Below are 21,440 nucleotides of genomic sequence, written 5' to 3'. Positions count from 1 at the left end.
CCAAAATTTTAAAATTTTAAAATTAGGAAAGAGGTGATTTTGTCACAAATTAAGAAAGAGGTGATTCTAAGTACCAAAATATTGCTTTTTCAACCCTGAAGGAGTTTTAGTTATTATTTTATCTTTATTATGCTAGTATTTTTATTTGATTTTGTTTGTATTATATTTTGTCAAATGTTATTGATCGTTGACCAAATAAACACCTTTCTTAAGGTATACATGCAGCAATATTTTCAACACTATTTGACCCACCTCTACTCACTCTTGGCTAACATGAAGCCAGGATAGAGAAAAGGCAAAACAGAAAATACTTGTTTATTAGCAAACATTAGCTTTCAGTGGAAATCATCAGTTAAAGTCAGAGGCCCCATCTCCCCATTCTCACCAATCAGGCAGGCAGCTTGGTTCCCGCTAGTCAGGACACCAATGCTGACACAGCTTCTGTCTTTGCTAATCAGACCCATTGAAGCAACAAAAACCTTCACAGGACCCCTCCTGCGCTCTGCCCCCTCCCCCTTTTAAGAGTGCCAAGGTCCCAATCTCTTCCATCTCCAGCCAGAACCCTTGCCAGCCTTACAATAATCTCCTGTTAGACTATTAATTGGAAAGCAGGATCTGTGCAAGTGGCAAACGTTTGTCTTGCAGTTATGGGCATCCCCAGATGAAGTGGGGAGTCTTTTCTGAAACTCCACCAGCACTGAATCCAGTCCACCATATTAAACCCTGTGAGACATTGCTACCTCTGCAGTCCTCCAAGAGTGACAACAGACCCCCATTATCACTTCATCATAACTTCCACAAACCATTTGTTCTGGAGGGGCTCCAGGGCTGATACTTAGCATAAATTAGTAAAGCTTTTAATAGCATTAAAATGTTGTAGTCACCCATGGGGGGGGATCCGAGAGATGAGGACCATCTCCATCTGTACAACAGCACCTATATGGCTACTGTGATCTGGAATCCTTCAACCACAATATGACATATTACAGGTGAAGGAAGAAGGCATAGAAGAAATGCCTCATTTGGTGAGCTATATGAGGCAACCACTCTATGACAAACCTTTTAGAGAGTTACTTTATCAGGAAGATTCTACTGATCCTTACTTCCACAAAGCATCCAACCCCAGGGACTTTTATTTTTATAATATTGGTCTTTTAATGTGGATTTTTATATATTTTTTACTTTGGTTGTTTTATATAGGTGCTGTTTTATCGCACTGGGGTACACTACCGAGTCACTTTTTTGAGGCAGGCAGCTATTCAAATTTCAATGAATGAATTAATAAATAATAAACAAATAAATGCAGGCAATAGCTTCAAGTCTTGCTCTCAAATCTGGAAAATTGGTTCAAAACATTTGATCCAATACTGTTGGTCAGTTTAATTTCACTCTTTCTCATTAACTCTGAATCAGCAGAGAATTTACCATGTTTCCCCAAAAATAGGACATGTCCCGAAAATAAGACCAAGCCTGATTTTTGGGGTGGGCGTAAATATAAGCCCTCCCCCGAAATGGTGATGGAGTGGGCGTGGCCAGCACAGGAGGCAGCCCTTCCCTTCCCTGTTCCCCTCAGGGCTTCTCGGACCCTTAATTGGATCAGCTGAAGCTGCTCAGGCCGCCATTCACAGCTGATTCACGGATGCCGCTCAGGCCACTGCCTCCAGCAAGTGTGGCCACTTATGCAGCCAATTGAAGCTGCAAAAGAAGCCGGAGGCGAAGCGACACACCCCACATGCCTCGCACCCACCTTACCTAATGGTGACAGTCACAGCAGGCAATTTCATCCACAGAACAGCTGCCTCATGGATGCCGCACCGGCCGGCGCCTCCAGCATCTCTTTTTGCCATGGATTGCAACTACTTCTGCAGCAGGAGACCAAGCGATGCGCCCCCTGTGCCTCGCGTCGGCCTTCCGATGGGAACTGTAGCAGCAGCTATCCACAATATTTTTACCCTTATTTCATCCCAACCGAACCGACCGGGCCACGTGGGTCGGGATGAAATAAGGGTTAAAAAATTGTGGATAGCTGCTGCTATGGTACCCTTCAGAAGGTCGGCGCGAGTCTTTTGCTGCCGAAGTGCCTGTGCCCGAGGGGTGCTTTTGGGAGAGAAGGCAAAGAGGAAACGATCGCTTGCAAACTCCTGCCCTGTCCCGCCTCTCTGCTGGGTGACTCCCGGCAATCCCAGATGCCCAAAGCCCAAGCCCGCTTAGTCCTTTTTCCACAGTGCCCGGGTCTTTATCAAGGGGGGTGGGGGAGAAGCGAGACGCATGGAGAGAGGGCTCACTCCTATTGCTGTCTCTTCTCCCCCTCTCGTCAGGCATGGCAGGGCTTCCTGCCCCTGCCCAAATTGGATGCAATTTGGGGGTGGCAGGTGGGGAGGGGTGGGGCTGGGGAGATGTGAGATGTGTCTTACCTGCCTTGTAGCTCCGTCATGTGTCTCACCATTGTCTGCAGGGAAACATGTTGTAGGGTAAAAAAAGCCTCATGAGTTCAATACAAACTTTTCGAACTCACGCAAGGGGGAGAAGAGAGAAAGATGGATGTCTGGAGAGAGGGGGAGAAGAGACAGCAAGGGGAGTCTCATAATATTCCACACGTCTTGCCTCTCCCCCACCCTACCTGCCACCCCCGACAAAGAGACGACGGGGAAGGGCAGTAGCCAGGCTGCTGTTACGGTACCATTGGGGCACATGGAGCCATTTTACCTGCCTTGCAGCTCTGTCGCGTGTCTCGCCATTGTCTGCAGGCAAACATGTAGGGTAAAAAAACCCTCTTGAATTCAATCAAACCTCTCTAATTCGTGAGAAGTTTGGTTTTACCTTACATGTTTGCCTGCAGACAATGGCAAGACATGTGACAGAGCTGCAAGGCAGGTAAGACGCACGTCTCACATCTCCCCGGCCCCTGGCGAGGGAGGGAGAAGAGACAGCAAGAGGAGTGAGCCCCGTCTCACTCCACGTGTCTTGCTTCTCTCCCGCCCCAGATACCACCACCCATCAATAAAGAGCCAGGTGCTGTAGAAAAGGGAGCTGGGCTGGTGCAGACTACGGGTGTCTGGGACTGCCAGGGCTCACCCAGCGGAGAGGTGGGAGTGGGAGTGGGAGTTTGCTGGCAAGGGGGATGGATGGATGGATGGATGGGAGGGAGGGAGGGAGGGAGGCGGGCAAGTGCCAAGAATGCCGGGGAGATTCCCACCTTTGGTTGCCCCAGCGAACAGCTGACGAGCATCTGTGTTGGCGCTCGTTGAGGTGGCGCTCGCTGCCTCCTGCACCCCCAAAATAAGCCCTAGTGATGGAGTGGGCGTGGCCAGCACAGGAGGCAGCCCTTCCCTTCCCTGTTCCCCTCAGGGCTTCTCGGACCCTTAATTGGATCAGCTGAAGCTGCTCAGGCCGCCATTCACAGCTGATTCACGGATGCCGCTCAGGCCGCTGCCTCCAGCAAGCGTGGCCACTTATGCAGCCAATTGAAGCTGCAAAAGAAGCCGGAGGCGAAGCGACACACCCCACATGCCTCACACCTGCCTTACCTAATGGTGACAGTCACAGCAGGCAATTTCATCCACAGAACAGCTGCCTCATGGATGCCGCACCGGCCGGCGCCTCCAGCAACTGTTTTTGCCATAGATTGCAACTACTTCTGCAGCAGGAGACCAAGCGATGCGCCCCCTGTGCCTCGCGTCGGCCTGCCGATGGGAACTGTAGCAGCAGCTATCCACAATATTTTTACCCTTATTTCATCCCAACCGAACCGACCGGGCCACGTGGGTCGGGATGAAATAAGGGTTAAAAAATTGTGGATAGCTGCTGCTATGGTACCCTTCAGAAGGTCGGCGCGAGTCTTTTGCTGCCGAAGTGCCTGTGCCCGAGGGGTGCTTTTGGGAGAGAAGGCAAAGAGGAAACGATCGCTTGCAAACTCCTGCCCTGTCCAGCCTCTCTGCTGGGTGACTCCCGGCAATCCCAGATGCCCAAAGCCCAAGCCCGCTCAGTCCTTTTTCCACAGTGCCCGGGTCTTTATCAAGGGGGGTGGGGGAGAAGCGAGACGCATGGAGAGAGGGCTCACTCCTATTGCTGTCTCTTCTCCCCCTCTCGTCAGGCATGGCAGGGCTTCCTGCCCCTGCCCAAATTGGATGCAATTTGGGGGTGGCAGGTGGGGAGGGGTGGGGCTGGGGAGATGTGAGATGTGTCTTACCTGCCTTGTAGCTCCGTCATGTGTCTCACCATTGTCTGCAGGGAAACATGTTGTAGGGTAAAAAAAGCCTCATGAGTTCAATACAAACTTTTCGAACTCACGCAAGGGGGAGAAGAGAGAAAGATGGATGTCTGGAGAGAGGGGGAGAAGAGACAGCAAGGGGAGTCTCATAATATTCCACACATCTTGCCTCTCCCCCACCCTACCTGCCACCCCCGACAAAGAGACGACGGGGAAGGGCAGTAGCCAGGCTGCTGTTACGGTACCATTGGGGCACATGGAGCCATTTTACCTGCCTTGCAGCTCTGTCGCGTGTCTCGCCATTGTCTGCAGGCAAACATGTAGGGTAAAAAAACCCTCTTGAATTCAATCAAACCTCTCTAATTCGTGAGAAGTTTGGTTTTACCTTACATGTTTGCCTGCAGACAATGGCAAGACAGAGCTGCAAGGCAGGTAACACGCACGTCTTACGTCTCCCTGGCCCCTGGCGAGGGGGAGAGAAGAGACGACAAGAGGAGCGAGCCCTGTCTCGCTCCACGTGTCTTGCTTCTCTCCCGCCCCAGATACCACCACCCATCAATAAAGAGCCAGGTGCTGTAGAAAAGGGAGCTGGGCTGGTGCAGACTACGGGTGTCTGGGACTGCCAGGGCTCACCCAGCGGAGAGGTGGGAGTGGGAGTGGGAGTTTGCTGGCAAGGGGGATGGATGGATGGATGGATGGGAGGGAGGGAGGGAGGGAGGCGGGCAAGTGCCAAGAATGCCGGGGAGATTCCCACCTTTGGTTGCCCCAGCGAACAGCTGACGAGCATCTGTGTTGGCGCTCGTTGAGGTGGCGCTCGCTGCCTCCTGCACCCCCAAAATAATAAGACCCCCTGATAATAAGGCCACGCCCTTATTTCAGGGTTCAAAAAAATATAAGACAGGCTCTTATTTTCGGTGAAACATGGTAATACAATAGATAGTAATAACCCATTAATTAATTGGGGAAATGTTAAGATTAGCAAGCATATTTTCAAGCTCTCACTGCCATTAAATAGGTGCAAATAATATGTTTTAATGAGTTTCTGCTTGCCAGCATAATAAGTTGCCATAATAAAACTTATATATTTGTATCATAGACTATTTCTTCTTTATCACCCACAGCTCCTCAAAAACCCAAGAAGCAGCCAACTTCTGTATACTGAAATTCAAGTTTATTCATTCATTGTTGATTTTCTGTACCATTACACATAAATCAATATATCAAAAAGAGAAAGTTATGGTTCCATTTTTTTGTTATTTCTTTTTTAATTCATTAATTCAAAACAAATTTAGAATTCCTAAAAAGACTAAGCTTAATTAAAGAATTCAATCAAACCTAATGACTGCCGAAAGTCATTAGCCTCTTATAAGACCATAATAAATGCTGAAATCTGGAGCAAACATTTATATCCTGGGTCATTATAATTTTGTATATTACAACTTATGTGATTACCATGGGCTTACAAAAAAAAAACCCCAACAACATGTGAAATTTCATGCAGGCAAGTGAGTAGACTCACAAGAGAAGAACTTCTTCCCTATCTATTTAACACTCATGTTATCAGTAAAAGAAAATCAGCCCTTTCCTCCATAACCTGCAATAAAACCTATCAATTGCAAAAGAAGAAATAGCAGTTCCTGTTTCTTCTTGACAAAAAGCATTTAAAAACAAAATCTAGAAGCCTCCCTCTCTTTACTCATTATGGAATGAGTTCTTTTCCTTTGGAATCAACAAATAACATGGTCTTTTAGTATTTGCCTACAAGATCAGATACACGGTTCTCATGATTGGGTGAGAGATGGTTGAGATTCATCATCTCAATCAAATGTGAAATTGCTCTTACTCTTTATGGAAACTCTGAAAACTATACCTTTCTATGCGACATCATAAATTGACATTAGTCATTTTGATTTAGAATGCTGTTGGTAATTTATGCTAAATTACCTTGGCTGTGAACCACCCTGAGTCCTTTGGGAGAAGGGCGGTATACAAATATAATAAATAAATAAATAAATAAATAAATAAATAAATAAATAAATAAATAAATAAATAAATAAATAAATAAATAAATAAATAAATAAATAAATCCTGCAATGGGATTAACTGTTAATAACATTTTGTTACAATTAGGGTGACAATAATTAATTCTTCTTCCAGGCCCTTACCAGGATTGCACGTATTCCTGACTCCAGACTTAACTGAGTGTTTGCTTTGCACTGGGTGGAGCAAGGATTGATCTCAAAAAAATTGTTTGCACTGTTTGCATCCTCCTTTGCATAAATTCCTATTCGTGCACCATAAATGATTTGGGCCAGTGGTTTGGCCTCAAAAAAGTTTTAATGCTGCAGGGATTAATTAGCTTCCTCTTGTGTAAAAGAACTGCTTAAGAGCACTAATGGACCTCAGAACTAGCTGCACTATATATTTCTGGTGTGCATTCCAGGTGCCTTTAGAATTGAAAACTATCCCAAGGTATTTAAATGCAGTAACCTTCTCCAATTTGCTCCCTTTTAGTCCTTAGGATTATTGAGCAGCTCTCTTAGAAAAGACCAGAATTTTAAAATTTTAAAATTAGGAAAGAGGTGATTTTGTCACAAATTAAGAAAGAGGTGATTCTAAGTACCAAAATATTGCTTTTTCAACCCTGAAGGAGTTTTAGTTATTATTTTATCTTTATTATGCTAGTATTTTTATTTGATTTTGTTTGTATTTTATTTTGTCAAATGTTATTGATCGTTGACCAAATAAACACCTTTCTTAAGGTATACATGCAGCAATATTTTCAACACTATTTTGACCCACCTCTACTCACTCTTGGCTAACATGAATAAGCCAGGATAGAGAAAAGGCAAAACAGAAAATACTTGTTTATTAGCAAACATTAGCTTTCAGTGGAAATCATCAGTTAAGGTCAGAGGCCCCATTTCCCCATTCTCACCAATCAGGCAGGCAGCTTGGTTCCCGCTAGTCAGGACACCAATGCTGACACAGCTTCTGTCTTTGCTAATCAGACCCATTGAAGCAACAAAAACCTTCACAGGACCCCTCCTGCGCTCTGCCCCCTTTAAGAGTGCCAAGGTCCCAATCTCTTCCATCTCCAGCCAGAACCCTTGCCAGCCTTACAATAATCTCCTGTTAGACTATTAACTGGAAAGCAGGATCTGTGCAAGTGGCAAACGTTTGTCTTGCAGTTATGGGCATCCCCAGATGAAGTGGGGATGAAACTCCACCAGCACTGAATCCAGTCCACCATATTAAACCCTGTGAGACATTGCTACCTCTGCAGTCCTCCAAGAGTGACAACAGACCCCCATTATCACTTCATCATAACTTCCACAAACCATTTGTTCTGGAGGGGCTGATACTTAGCATAAATTAGTAAAGCTTTTAATAGCATTAAAATGTTGTAGTCACCCATGGGGGGGGATCCGAGAGATGAGGACCATCTCCATCTGTACAACAGCACCTATATGGCTACTGTGATCTGGAATCCTTCAACCACAATATGACATATTACAGGTGAAGGAAGAAGGCATAGAAGAAATGCCTCATTTGGTGAGCTATATGAGGCAACCACTCTATGACAAACCTTTTAGAGAGTTACTTTATCAGGAAGATTCTACTGATCCTTACTTCCACAAAGCATCCAACCCCAGGGACTTTTATTTTTATAATATTGGTCTTTTAATGTGGATTTTTATATATTTTTTACTTTGGTTGTTTTATATAGGTGCTGTTTTATCGCACTGGGGTACACTACCGAGTCACTTTTTTGAGGCAGGCAGCTATTCAAATTTCAATGAATGAATTAACCTAGGTATTTAAATGCAGTAACCTTCTCCAATTTGCTCCCTTTTAGTCCTTAGGATTATTGAGCAGCTCTCTTAGAAAAGACCAGAATTTTAAAATTTTAAAATTAGGAAAGAGGTGATTTTGTCACAAATTAAGAAAGAGGTGATTCTAAGTACCAAAATATTGCTTTTTCAACCCTGAAGGAGTTTTAGTTATTATTTTATCTTTATTATGCTAGTATTTTTATTTGATTTTGTTTGTATTATATTTTGTCAAATGTTATTGATCGTTGACCAAATAAACACCTTTCTTAAGGTATACATGCAGCAATATTTTCAACACTATTTTGACCCACCTCTACTCACTCTTGGCTAACATGAATAAGCCAGGATAGAGAAAAGGCAAAACAGAAAATACTTGTTTATTAGCAAACATTAGCTTTCAGTGGAAATCATCAGTTAAGGTCAGAGGCCCCATTTCCCCATTCTCACCAATCAGGCAGGCAGCTTGGTTCCCGCTAGTCAGGACACCAATGCTGACACAGCTTCTGTCTTTGCTGATCAGACCCATTGAAGCAACAAAACCTTCACAGGACCCTCCTGCGCTCTGCCCCCTTTAAGAGTGCCAAGATCCCAATCTCTTCCATCTCCAGCCAGAACCCTTGCCAGCCTTACAATAATCTCCTGTTAGACTATTAACTGGAAAGCAGGATCTGTGCAAGTGGCAAACGTTTGTCTTGCAGTTATGGGCATCCCCAGATGAAGTGGGGATGAAACTCCACCAGCACTGAATCCAGTCCACCATATTAAACCCTGTGAGACATTGCTACCTCTGCAGTCCTCCAAGAGTGACAACAGACCCCCATTATCACTTCATCATAACTTCCACAAACCATTTGTTCTGGAGGGGCTGATACTTAGCATAAATTAGTAAAGCTTTTAATAGCATTAAAATGTTGTAGTCACCCATGGGGGGGGATCCGAGAGATGAGGACCATCTCCATCTGTACAACAGCACCTATATGGCTACTGTGATCTGGAATCCTTCAACCACAATATGACATATTACAGGTGAAGGAAGAAGGCATAGAAGAAATGCCTCATTTGGTGAGCTATATGAGGCAACCACTCTATGACAAACCTTTTAGAGAGTTACTTTATCAGGAAGATTCTACTGATCCTTACTTCCACAAACCATTTGTTCTGGAGGGGCTGATACTTAGCATAAATTAGTAAAGCTTTTAATAGCATTAAAATGTTGTAGTCACCCATGGGGGGGGATCCGAGAGATGAGGACCATCTCCATCTGTACAACAGCACCTATATGGCTACTGTGATCTGGAATCCTTCAACCACAATATGACATATTACAGGTGAAGGAAGAAGGCATAGAAGAAATGCCTCATTTGGTGAGCTATATGAGGCAACCACTCTATGACAAACCTTTTAGAGAGTTACTTTATCAGGAAGATTCTACTGATCCTTACTTCCACAAAGCATCCAACCCCAGGGACTTTTATTTTTATAATTTTATTTAATGTCAGTATTGTCAGTTGTTCAAAGATGCCAAAACTGATATTCTTTTACATCAGGCAAGGATATTTGTATAGTTAGTTCTCATTTAACAATGAGTCACTTAGTGACTGTTCAGCTCCTCGGAGAACCAAGGAGCCGGTTGGGACCCGCGCCGGGTCAGAGGCCGCAAAGGCACGACACGGTCTAAGGCCCCGCCGCGCCCGCTCCCAGGCCGCAACAAGTTCCTCAACCGAGCCGTGAGCCAGACCTCAGGAAGTGGCCCAAGCTCCGTCCGAACCTCTCCGGGTCCATCAGGCGCCTGGGACGGAACCAACGATCGGCTCCGCCTCCCCTGCGGTGTTGAATGGCGGTCAGAAAGTCCAGGCGAAGGAGAGAGTGATCTGACCATGACAAAGGTTCAATGACTATTTCCTTCAAGTCCAGATCTCTCAACCACTGACCAGAGACAAAATCAGGTCCAGAGTGCCACCCCAATGTGAGTAGGGCCATCAACTACTTGGGTCAGGTCCAAGGCCGTCATGGAAGCCGTGAACTCCCGAGCTGCTGTCGATGACGAGCCGGAAGATGGCAGTTAAAGTCCCCATGACTAAAAGTCTGGGGTCTCAACTGCCACCCCAGCAAGCACCTCCAGGAGCTCGGGCAGGGCAGCTGTCACGCAGCAAGGAGCCAGGTACGACCAGCAAGCCCATCTGACACCTATGACCCCATCTCACAAAGAGGGATTCGCACCCGCAATCTGAGGTACAGTGGTCTCCTCGGCTCTAGGCTCTCTAATCACAACCGCCACCCCCCCACCCCTACCCTGAGCCCTCGGCTGATGGAATGCACAGAAACCCGGCGGGCACATCTCAACAAGGGGCACACCCCCTTCCGTGCCCAACCAGGTTTCCGTAACGCCTATAAGGTCCGCAGCGCCCCCCTGAATAAGATCGTGTATTAGGGGGGCCTTATTAACTACGGACCGTGCGTTGCATAACATGAGCCGAAGGCCCAGGCTCTGAGGGTCTTGACCATCCGGGTAACGGGAAAAGGACGGGGGATCGGGGCGCGCGATTGCCTGCAAACATCGAACGCGCGCTCCCCCAGAATGATATGATCCCCCCCTTCCGCCATATATGCCCCTCCCACTTACCGTGCAAATAAGACCACCCTCACCAACAGGAACGCAATCTCCCCCCCTAACCTCCGAACCCATTAAAGGACCGTCACGAGCGCGTGCAAGGACTGGCTCCCCACCCGACGGGCTACCCCCAATGCCCGCCCTAACCCTCCCACCCCTTAAAAAAGCCCTATCTAAAAAACCCCAAAGGCTCTTTTTCTTCGCATGCCACCTCTGTGGATCCCAAGACCCGTCATTGAGGCCGGCCCTTGATAATGAAGCGGGCCATTCCTGCGAGGCGGGGCACCTCGCAGGCGCAAGAGTTCTAAAGCAGAGTATCGCATATAAATAAATTAAAAGCATAAACAGGAGAAAGAAGACGACGAGAGGTAGTAATGTCTGGGATGGCAAGATGTAATGCCAAGTCCAAATGGATACCCATCTTCCAATATGTCTTAAGATGGTGGCTGGCTTAAAGCTGGTACAAGATGATATGATAGGCAGAAGTAGTCTGATGGTAAAATTATTGCTACTCTGCACAAAGCTCAGTCCTGAAATCCATAACCTAGAAGAGGTGGTACTTCTCTCCCCCGTCAGCGGCGTCACAGATATTTCCAAAATAGATGTTTCCAAAGTAGATGTTTCAAAATAGGGCCCCGATACACCAGTCGGTCTCCAATCATCTTCCCGGAAAGTTCCAAAAATGGCCATGACCTAAAAGTCTCAAGCCAGCCATATAAAGTGCAAGATGAAAAATGCTGATGACCCATGTTACAGATGACAATGTAACTTCCTGGTCCCGAGCTAGGCCAGGACACCTCCAGCAGGGGCCACCAGGGGGACCCTTCACAGCCCTTCACCCCAGGCCCATCCACCGAATCCGGAGGAAGACCTGGGAAAACCAGGGAGAGCTGGAACAGCCCCGAAATAGTCCGGGAACGCCAGATGTCCAAAACGGGGAGAGAAACCCAGCCGCGGCTTCCCAACAGCCAAACACAAGCCGCGGCCTCGTCCGTAACCCGCAAGGGGGATGGATGGATGGATGGATGGATGGGAGGGAGGGAGGGAGGGAGGGAGGGAGGGAGGGAGGCGGGCAAGTGCCAAGAATGCCGGGGAGATTCCCACCTTTGGTTGCCCCAGCGAACAGCTGACGAGCATCTGTGTTGGCGCTCGTTGAGGTGGCGCTCGCTGCCTCCTGCACCCCCAAAATAATAAGACCCCCTGATAATAAGGCCACGCCTTTATTTCAGGGTTCAAAAAAATATAAGACAGGCTCTTATTTTCGGTGAAACATGGTAATACAATAGATAGTAATAACCCATTAATTAATTGGGGAAATGTTAAGATTAGCAAGCATATTTTCAAGCTCTCACTGCCATTAAATAGGTGCAAATAATATGTTTTAATGAGTTTCTGCTTGCCAGCATAATAAGTTGCCATAATAAAACTTATATATTTGTATCATAGACTATTTCTTCTTTATCACCCACAGCTCCTCAAAAACCCAAGAAGCAGCCAACTTCTGTATACTGAAATTCAAGTTTATTCATTCATTGTTGATTTTCTGTACCATTACACATAAATCAATATATCAAAAAGAGAAAGTTATGGTTCCATTTTTTTGTTATTTCTTTTTTAATTCATTAATTCAAAACAAATTTAGAATTCCTAAAAAGACTAAGCTTAATTAAAGAATTCAATCAAACCTAATGACTGCCGAAAGTCATTAGCCTCTTATAAGACCATAATAAATGCTGAAATCTGGAGCAAACATTTATATCCTGGGTCATTATAATTTTGTATATTACAACTTATGTGATTACCATGGGCTTACAAAAAAAAAACCCAACAACATGTGAAATTTCATGCAGGCAAGTGAGTAGACTCACGAGAGAAGAACTTCTTCCCTATCTATTTAACACTCATGTTATCAGTAAAAGAAAATCAGCCCTTTCCTCCATAACCTGCAATAAAACCTATCAACTGCAAAAGAAGAAATAGCAGTTCCTGTTTCTTCTTGACAAAAAGCTTTTAAAAACAAAATCTAGAAGCCTCCCTCTCTTTACTCGTTATGGAATGAGTTCTTTTCCTTTGGAATCAACAAATAACATGGTCTTTTAGTATTTGCCTACAAGATCAGGTACACGGTTCTCATGATTGGGTGAGAGATGGTTGAGATTCATCATCTCAATCAAATGTGAAATTGCTGTTACTCTTTATGGAAACTCTGAAAACTATACCTTTCTATGCGACATCATAAATTGACATTAGTCATTTTGATGTAGAATGCTGTTGGTAATTTATGCTAAATTACCTTGGCTGTGAACCGCCCTGAGTCCTTCAGGAGAAGGGCGGTATACAAATATAATAAATAAATAAATAAATAAATAAATAAATAAATAAATAAATAAATAAATAAATAAATAAATAAATAAATAAATAAATAAATAAATCCTGCAATGGGATTAACTGTTAATAACATTTTGTTACAATTAGGGTGACAATTAATTTAACAAAAAACACTCTAACAGAGCATACAATTCAGAGGACACCATGAATATAGCATATTGTCCAATATATATTTTAAAACATGAGTGCATTAATCCAACAGATTGACAAAGACAATATGTCTCCTGGATCCCAATAGTTAACAAGGTTTCACAGAAGGGATCCCAGAACATGCTCATCATCCCAGGTATGATAAGACGGTCAGAAACCACAAGAGAAAAGCAGTCCCACAAGAAACCTGGCCCTGTGACATACAGGGCTTCAAAGATGACAACTAATACTTTGAATTGAACCCAAATTCTAAGGTCCAGAGCAGCTCATGTAACAGTGAAAGTACCCTGGCATACTGTGTACATTCAAAATTGTGGGCACCAAAATATTCTGGATTGGCTGAAGTTTATAACTAAAAAAATAGAAGTAGACTATTACCAAATCTTTACTGCACATGTGTGAACCCAAAAGGTTATAGATATCACAGTATACCAAAAATATATTTTGGAAAAGAAGGGGGGAAATCAGATAGGAGTATAGGATGGTCTCTAAGCTTTCTTTTGAATTTGAATTACGATACATTGAAGAAATAGCACCCAATAAATCTGCTTGTCATTTATCAAAAACAAGTAATCAGGAAGAGATTTATAGGCAAACTGGACTGAATGAATTAACCTAGGTATTTAAAACGAGTCTCATTAAGCACTAATTAGCCAATACGACAATAGTAATAGTATTTCAAAACATATAGCTATACCATCAAAATTGAGTTAATTTTAAGTATTTTTATTTAATCATTTAAGCAGGATAATCTTTATGAGCTTCCAAGAGAAATAAAAAATCTAACATTTAAAAATAAGCATTCAAAACTAGACACTTAAGCTAATTAAATGAATTAAGAATTAAGCAAAAGAAGGAATATCTCTGATACAATGCAGATCTTTGAATCAAAATGTAAGATATGCTCTCATACGCAGTGTTTTTTTTCAGCCAGCATAGTATACCAGGAAGATTATATAGCATAACATGAAAAGGAAAAGCTTTTCACATAATATTCAAAAACTTGAATTTTTAGAATACATTATATGTATGAGCAGTTTTGTGCCATTCTGCAGCTACGATTTTATAGTTCTTGAAGCAATGCAATGAATTTTGTTGCAACATTTTCTAGAGAACAGAATCATTTCAGTTTTGGTAATATCCTATAACTCTTGCTACAGCATAACACTATGCCCTTTGGCAAGGAAGTCTACACATCAGTTTACACATGACAAATGGATGTAACACACACCTCACTTCCAAGGATAAATGCATTAGTCAGCTAAACGTACTCTATGCCATAAATCTAGAAAGGAATAAGGCAGAGATAGAAATAGTTGATTAGAGTCCTATTACCAGCTTTCAATTAAAAAACAGGGAGAAACACAATATATAGAAAGAAGTTGCATGTCTTTAGAGATATATAATTTTCATATGCTTGCACATATTTAGTTTGAATGAATTTAAAAAAACATGGAGTGAAGGTCACTCTGCGGAAAGCAAGAGCTTGCATTCCATTAGTATTTTATAATTTTTATTTAATGTCAGTATTGTCAGTTGTTCAAAGATGCCAAAACTGATATTCTTTTACATCAGGAAAAGGATATTTGTATGGTTAGTTCTCATTTAACAATGAGTCACTTAGTGACTGTTCAAGACCTCCCCAAAACTACTTATAACCTGGTTCCAAAGTTCCAAGGGCTGCTTGCATGTATGCATGTGCACTAACATACACATAGAGAGAGTCACAACTATCGCATTTTGAACACTCGGTAATTGTCTCACCTTTATGAACTGTTGTACCATTCTGCAGTCACATATTCATGATTTACAAAGCTTTTTACTAGTATCCATCCTTTTTGGCCAGTTTCCCACAAACAGTGCCCATAGGAATACATGGATTTCACTTAACCGCAACATTTGCTTAACAACAACCTTGTTCACTTAATGACTGCAGCATTTGCTTAATAGCTGTCATAAAAAATAAATCCAGTCACATGGGTGTCCCAACTTATGACCTTATGACCTATGATGGAAATTCCAGGCTCCATTATGGTCATAAGTTGAGGATGATTTATATTTCCAATTTAATTTGTATTGAATTCAAATCTTAGTTGTTATGCTGCCACACAACTTTTAAACTAATATATCAGTCTGCTATTATTATTTTGAAATTTGTTTTAAGTTTCTTTTTAAATGTACTTTTTGAGTATTTTCAACTTACCTGTGAACTCTGCATAGAAATAATTTAAAATAAATAAACTGAAGTAAATATTTTACCAGACACAAGCATTCCATTCATCCATTCACTAAATAAGGGAGAGCATTCTGCCTAGGTAAAATCTATGAAAAGCATCAATGTTACATAAACTGTCTGCAGGTTTCATCATTATTAACATAATTCATGCTGCTGAATGGGTTATTGTGAACCTCTGAGTAGCACCAGCATAGGAAGTTATTTCACAATGCAGCAGAAGAAACCTGAAACCAAATGCAACAGTAAAATTACTACAGAGCAACTTAATAATTCTCATACCCACTATTGTACCATTACTTGATTATTAATGCAGTAACTGATTCAATATTAAAATATTTAAATAATTAATAACTATTGTGATATTTACTTAGAAACTCATAGGAATATAAACCAGAGAATGCTACATCAATTAACAGAGCACATTTAGAAGCAAAACTACTGAGTCACGTCACCCTGGAAACACAGAACTCAGAACAATCTGGCACATATCCCTCCTCCCCACCCGGTATGTTATTTAATATAAAGTTAATCTTAAAAATAATTCAAAACTAGAATAGGACAATAGATCACCCTATTCAAGTTTATTTTAAACTAAAGGATGAACTTATATAGAAAAAGACAACCACTTGGGTTGAATAAGCAAGTTAATGGACAAAACCAGAGAAAGGCTATTTAAAATAGGGATTTCATTTTATTCACAGCAGCTTATACATAATTCGGTACAGGTAAAACATTACAAATTATATGCAATCGTACTTACAGTATGACTTTCCTATTTACTGTACAAACATGGAAAATTTTTAATCCACAAACCTCCCCCATTCTGCTCACAAAGACCTCAACTTTAATTACAGACTGTTTTAGAGATGTTATGTCCCAATAAAGCACTAGTGTTCAATTTTGAAGTCCTGTAAGGCTTGGGGCCTGACTACCTCCAACTAAGTCTGCAGAGAGTGCTTGCTAAGAGTGCTTGTTACACTTACAAGTGTTGTTGCACTTCATCATGAAGTGAAAGCAGGAGGAATTGGAGGGGTGCATTCTATGCAGCATCTTAGCTCTTCTATACCTTCCTACCAGATGTAAGGACTGAATCCTCACTTTTAATATTTAGGAAACATCTGAAAACATGGTTTTTCCAGCCCATGCATTTGTGACCCAAGGCAAGAACGAGAAACAGTCCTGAGCTTGGAACAAATGTAGTTGCTTTGCTGATACAAGACATCGTGATTGTTATGACCATACAGTATTATATGGAACATATTTATTATTAGATATAGTTGTTAATTTTGATAATTTGATGACTGCTTTAAAGTTATGTATGCTATTTCAGTAAGCCACTTAGAAGTTCACAATAAATACAGTAAACAAACAGTTATTAGGAAACCACCCTTTATGATTTACATTTTAAATAACACAGACTTTTTTATGTCTACATCTCAGTGGGAAATCCTGAATACCCTGTAAGCAGTGAATATTAAGCAGCAAACCCTTATGCAAAGACTGAACTACAGATATGTGTCTCTTTCTTTCACAGAGAAGAAATATTGCAGAACTATAAATGAAGATGAACAGAAAAGTAATTTGAGGCAGAATCAACAAGCTCTGCCTCTTCCAGCTCTTACAGATTATCTAAATAGTTCTTCTCAAACATTTTGGTCTCAGGATTCCGTCACATTCTTAAAAATGATTGAGGACCCCAAAGTGCTTTAGGTTACGTGGGTTATTAAAACTGAGAAATTTTAAAGTATGTATTTATTTGACTTTGTGGGCCCCTGAAGGGCCTCTCACATGTCCCCAGACTACACTTTGTCAACTTCTGATGTAAATAATTCTAGTTTTCTAATTTGTCTTTCACATATAACACAAAAGGAAAGTCTGAAAGCTGAACTTACACAAACATTAAATACAAAAAAGGGAAATCTCATTGGATAAAACCTAAAACATGATTCATTTAGAATGACAAATTATCAAAAAATTATTTATTTAAAAGGTGTGTGTGCGTGGTATGCATACACACTAAATCGATCAACAGAAATATGTGATAATATCAGAAACAGATCTATAAAATGTTTCATTTGTGTTTAAGTTCCCAGACTTTAATTCATTTAAAATAAACTGTGTTCTTTGTTCTTTAACTCTTGAACAAGCAACATTCCCTCAGTGTAAAGAAAACTTATGGACACCACTTTGCTACATTACTGTTCCCATCATACATGATCAATGGCTACACTAACTGGGACTGAGTCATTGGTGAATCAGCAACCATACAAACCAAATAAATAAACCAGCGTAGGAAAAGTATTTAGTTTGCTTGTTGTGGATCACAGAACCTTCAGTCCAACGTATTTGGACGACACCAATGTAAAAGTTATTTTAGCAGAAGTACATCTATATATGAGGAGCTATGTGTTCAGGCAAGAAAATGAAATACGCCACAAGCTGTTTTGATTTATTCTAGCTTTTAAATCCAATCTACATCTGCCAGTAAACAATCATTTTATCTTAAATTTCTATGAATAAAGCTGAATGTTTTCTATCAAACACTATACTAATCTCACTAATTTACATGAAACCAAAATTACTATTCTCTACCAAATTTGCTTAAATAAATCAAAAAATACTGTTTAATTAAACTGGAATAAATCCAAGTGTTTAGATGATTAAGATAAAACGCCTTGGATTGGATCTCTCATTTGATTCCTGTGAACAGAGCAACTCTTCAGTCCAGACAATACTTCTGAGTCAGCAGCATTCCTGCTGGTGGCAATTTCATCAAGTCCCTTGTTCCCTCACAGGTCTTTAACTTTCCTCAAGCAGATTTAATACAGAGCCTTTGGAGAACTCTCTGGATTAGTGTGTGAGGTGACACTTCAAAACAGGGAATTGGCAGAAATTAGGTATCTCCAATTCTGTCAGAGGAAATATTATGTGCAGAATCCTACTTAGGCCATTTTCTTGCTAGCAGATAAAATGAAATTGGTAAGAGCTATACCTGCTTGCAAGTTTTGAAAATTATTTCAATAATATAATTCAATAGATGAGTAAAAATATATGAAATTTATATTTTTATAAGTTTAGCTTAGTGTAAAAGACACTATAAATTCCAGCAATTGCAACTTTGGAATTTTTTTTACCTACCAATTAATCCAGTGTATATTAATGACTATACTCTAACATTCCCCAAGATGATAATCTCTGATAATTAGTATGCAAAGTGAAAAGTGAACTTTTCAAATAGAAATAGACACATGAACTTTCTGTTGGATTATCATTCTATTGAGCCAAAGTTATTTTATTTATTTGTTCAAGGTTGAGTTCTGAAATTGACAGCCTAGCTTATGAAAAAGTTAAAATACTTCAGCAATAAAAAGTACTAAATACACATTTTGCTTATAGGGAACTTTATAAACCAAAACCATAACACTGATTTCTATTTCCAAGTAAAATTATACACATATACTGCATAATTTAAAAAGCTAAAAAGAAAAAAATTATTTTATGAAACTTATTTAAAATTTACACATACAGAGATGAACACATGCCTCATATACAACTCGAATACTGAATAAGTAAGGTCTAAGTTACTATTTTGTCATGGAAAAACCAATCTGAGAACATACCAATCTTCATATAGATCTAGGCAACCATACATAATCTAACAAAACTCAATCTATTTATCCAAAAGCAAATCAAGTATTACAAAGACTAAAATCCAATTATCACCAAAACCAAAAATGCAGTTAAAACAGATTAGGCACAGCTGATTTAAAATCACTGCAGATTTTAAAACAAAATTCTTTGCAAAATGAACAAAATTGCTGAAATGCTTAACAAAAATGAGTGACGTCAGTCAATATTAGACTTTTTCTATTGTAAATCTTTTGACTTTTGAAAAAGTGCAAATATATTAATAATTGCAACTCCCAATTCTTCAATGGCTACAGATGCAATTAAAAGTATAATTATACTGTCTGTTTCTAAAAATAAGAGCATTTAAAACAGAAAAATGCAAATCTACATTTATAATCACTGCTTTTTTAACTGAAACATAAATAACAGCTTCCTACAAGATCCAGTTTTCCATAGTCACTTCTCTGAACTTCCAGACTATGTTTTAGTCTTCACTCCACTCCCTTTCCCACATTATGCACATGTATAATATCCCCAGCGGCACCACCTTTGAATTAGCTAATTATTATCATGGTGTCCAAACTGGCTTGGAATAAAGTAAGCACAGCTGGGAACCAAAACTGCTTGCACCTTAGGAGTTGGATGAAGAAATACTTTTAAATATAAATGAAAGAGTATCGAGGCTCTGGATACAGATGCAGCATTCTTATGGAGAGCATTGTGTATTTGAATCCCGAGTTAAGGGAATTTAGCCTGAGTTCAGTGGCAATTATTTTGAACAATACACACACACACAAGTACTTCCATGCATCGCCTCCCATTTCTTATATACGTGTTTCTCTTAACACAGAAAAAGACCTACTGTGTATACAAATCTTCTATTAGCGCTAGCCTCCTCTTTTTTTTTTCCCGTTCAGTGCAGCCTCTCAGCTTTGCCCGCAGGAAAAAAAAAATCAACTTGCTCAATATGTCTGGGGAAAATATGAGTCCTCGGTTTTCGCCTAAAGAGATGAATCCCCAAAAGCCACCGAAAGCAAGCTAAGAAAAAGGAAATCTTGTTCTGAATACAGTACGGAAGGTTCTTTCTTTTTTTTTTTACCCCTTGTTTAAATTGTGTGTGGAGGGGGGAGAGGCAGGGAAAGCAAGTAAGCTCTTCTTTGCCTATCCTCAGTTTGCACGCAAAGCTCTCCGACTTTCCGTGCAAGCTCATTCTTGGGCACATTTAGAGAAAATATTTGGAAGAGGAGGAGGAGGAGGAGCTCTTCCTCTCTCCTAAGACCAATAAATAAAAGAAGCAGGACCTCCCACTTTAATGAATTTGGGAATGGCTGGGGACGACGCATCCTGCAGCAGCAGAACAGGGGGGACGTGGGCTGGGGAGAGAAGGGGGAGCGCCGGCACGCATAACTCCAAGGTCTCCGGAGTCAATTAGCTGCAAGCTCGGAAAGGGAAGGCGAAAAGCATTGGACGGAGAAGTTGGGGGAAAGAGGGGCGTGTGGGTTTTTTTTTTCCCCCTACACCGTTTCCATCAGGTCTCTTCCGCTGTGGAACTCCCGCCGCAAACTGGGGGGGGGGGGGTTAAACGCCGGTGGGAGGTCGCGGGCGGGGTGGTGGGGTTTGGAAGCGTATCGATATGTTTCGCGGTCAGGTTCGGACTCATTCAAGGTCCACGCAGGTTTGGGGCAAAAAAACGTGGGGTGAGGAGAGCGGGACGCCCTCGTGCTTTCGGACTTCCCCGGCGGCCCGCTCTCCCGCCGCCTCCCTCCCTTCGGTTTAAAACTCACCTAACAAAGTTGCTCCGGCCGCTTCTCTTCTTTCTGTGCAGGAGCTGCTGCGGCAGCTCGCTCCTTCCTCAGCGCCCCGGGATGAGCTCACCGAGCAAGCCTGCCTGCTCCGGCTGCTTCTCGCCTTTCCAAATCTCGCGAGAAGTCGAGCGAGTGCCGTTTCGGGCTCCCGCCACTCGCCGCGCCGGAGAGGCAAGAGACCTGGGAAGGCGGAGGAGCCTCGGGCGTTTCTATGGTAACTGCCAAACGCCGGCCTAGCGTAGTGATGGACGACGAAGCCTGCTGCGAGGCAAAAAGGGGGCCCGTGGGGTCGTTTTGTGTCTGCGTTTTGTATCCTCTCTCTCTCTCACTCGGCTCGGAAAGGGTCGAGGCGTTCTCTCTCCGCGATGTTGAGGACAGAGGGAAGAAAGGGAGGGTGGCGTTCCCCCCCCACCCCGGTTCTTCGGCGTAGTCGCTGCGGGCGTCCAAGTCGCCGCTTAAAAAAAAAAAAAGATCTAAGTCCCCCTGCTTCTTAGGAGATTACATTCTTGTCCCCCCCCCCTTTTTTTTTTTTTATCAATGCCATTTGATGGACTTGAGAGCTGGAGTTTTGTGT

The 21,440-nt window shown here is 42.0% G+C and overlaps 1 protein-coding gene across 3 annotated transcripts in view; it reads right to left on the bottom strand.

Moving 5' to 3' along the window:
* SIPA1L1 (signal induced proliferation associated 1 like 1) overlaps positions 1-20,975 on the bottom strand; it is a 180,901-nt gene extending 159,926 nt beyond the window's left edge. For 2 of the 3 annotated variants that reach the window (XM_058161937.1, XM_058161939.1), the window contains exon 1: positions 20,846-20,968. The gene's annotated coding sequence lies outside the window, so the exon portion shown is untranslated. Of the gene's footprint in view, positions 1-20,845 lie in introns of all 3 variants that reach the window. The other variant, XM_058161938.1, reaches the window with a different exon arrangement.
* Positions 20,976-21,440: the final 465 nt, after the last annotated feature.

Source organism: Ahaetulla prasina, chromosome 1, assembly GCF_028640845.1.
Source record: "Ahaetulla prasina isolate Xishuangbanna chromosome 1, ASM2864084v1, whole genome shotgun sequence".
Lineage (NCBI taxonomy): Eukaryota > Metazoa > Chordata > Lepidosauria > Squamata > Colubridae > Ahaetulla > Ahaetulla prasina.
The sequence above is the reverse complement of the archived record's forward strand: the minus strand, read 5'-3'. Positions and strand labels throughout refer to the sequence as shown.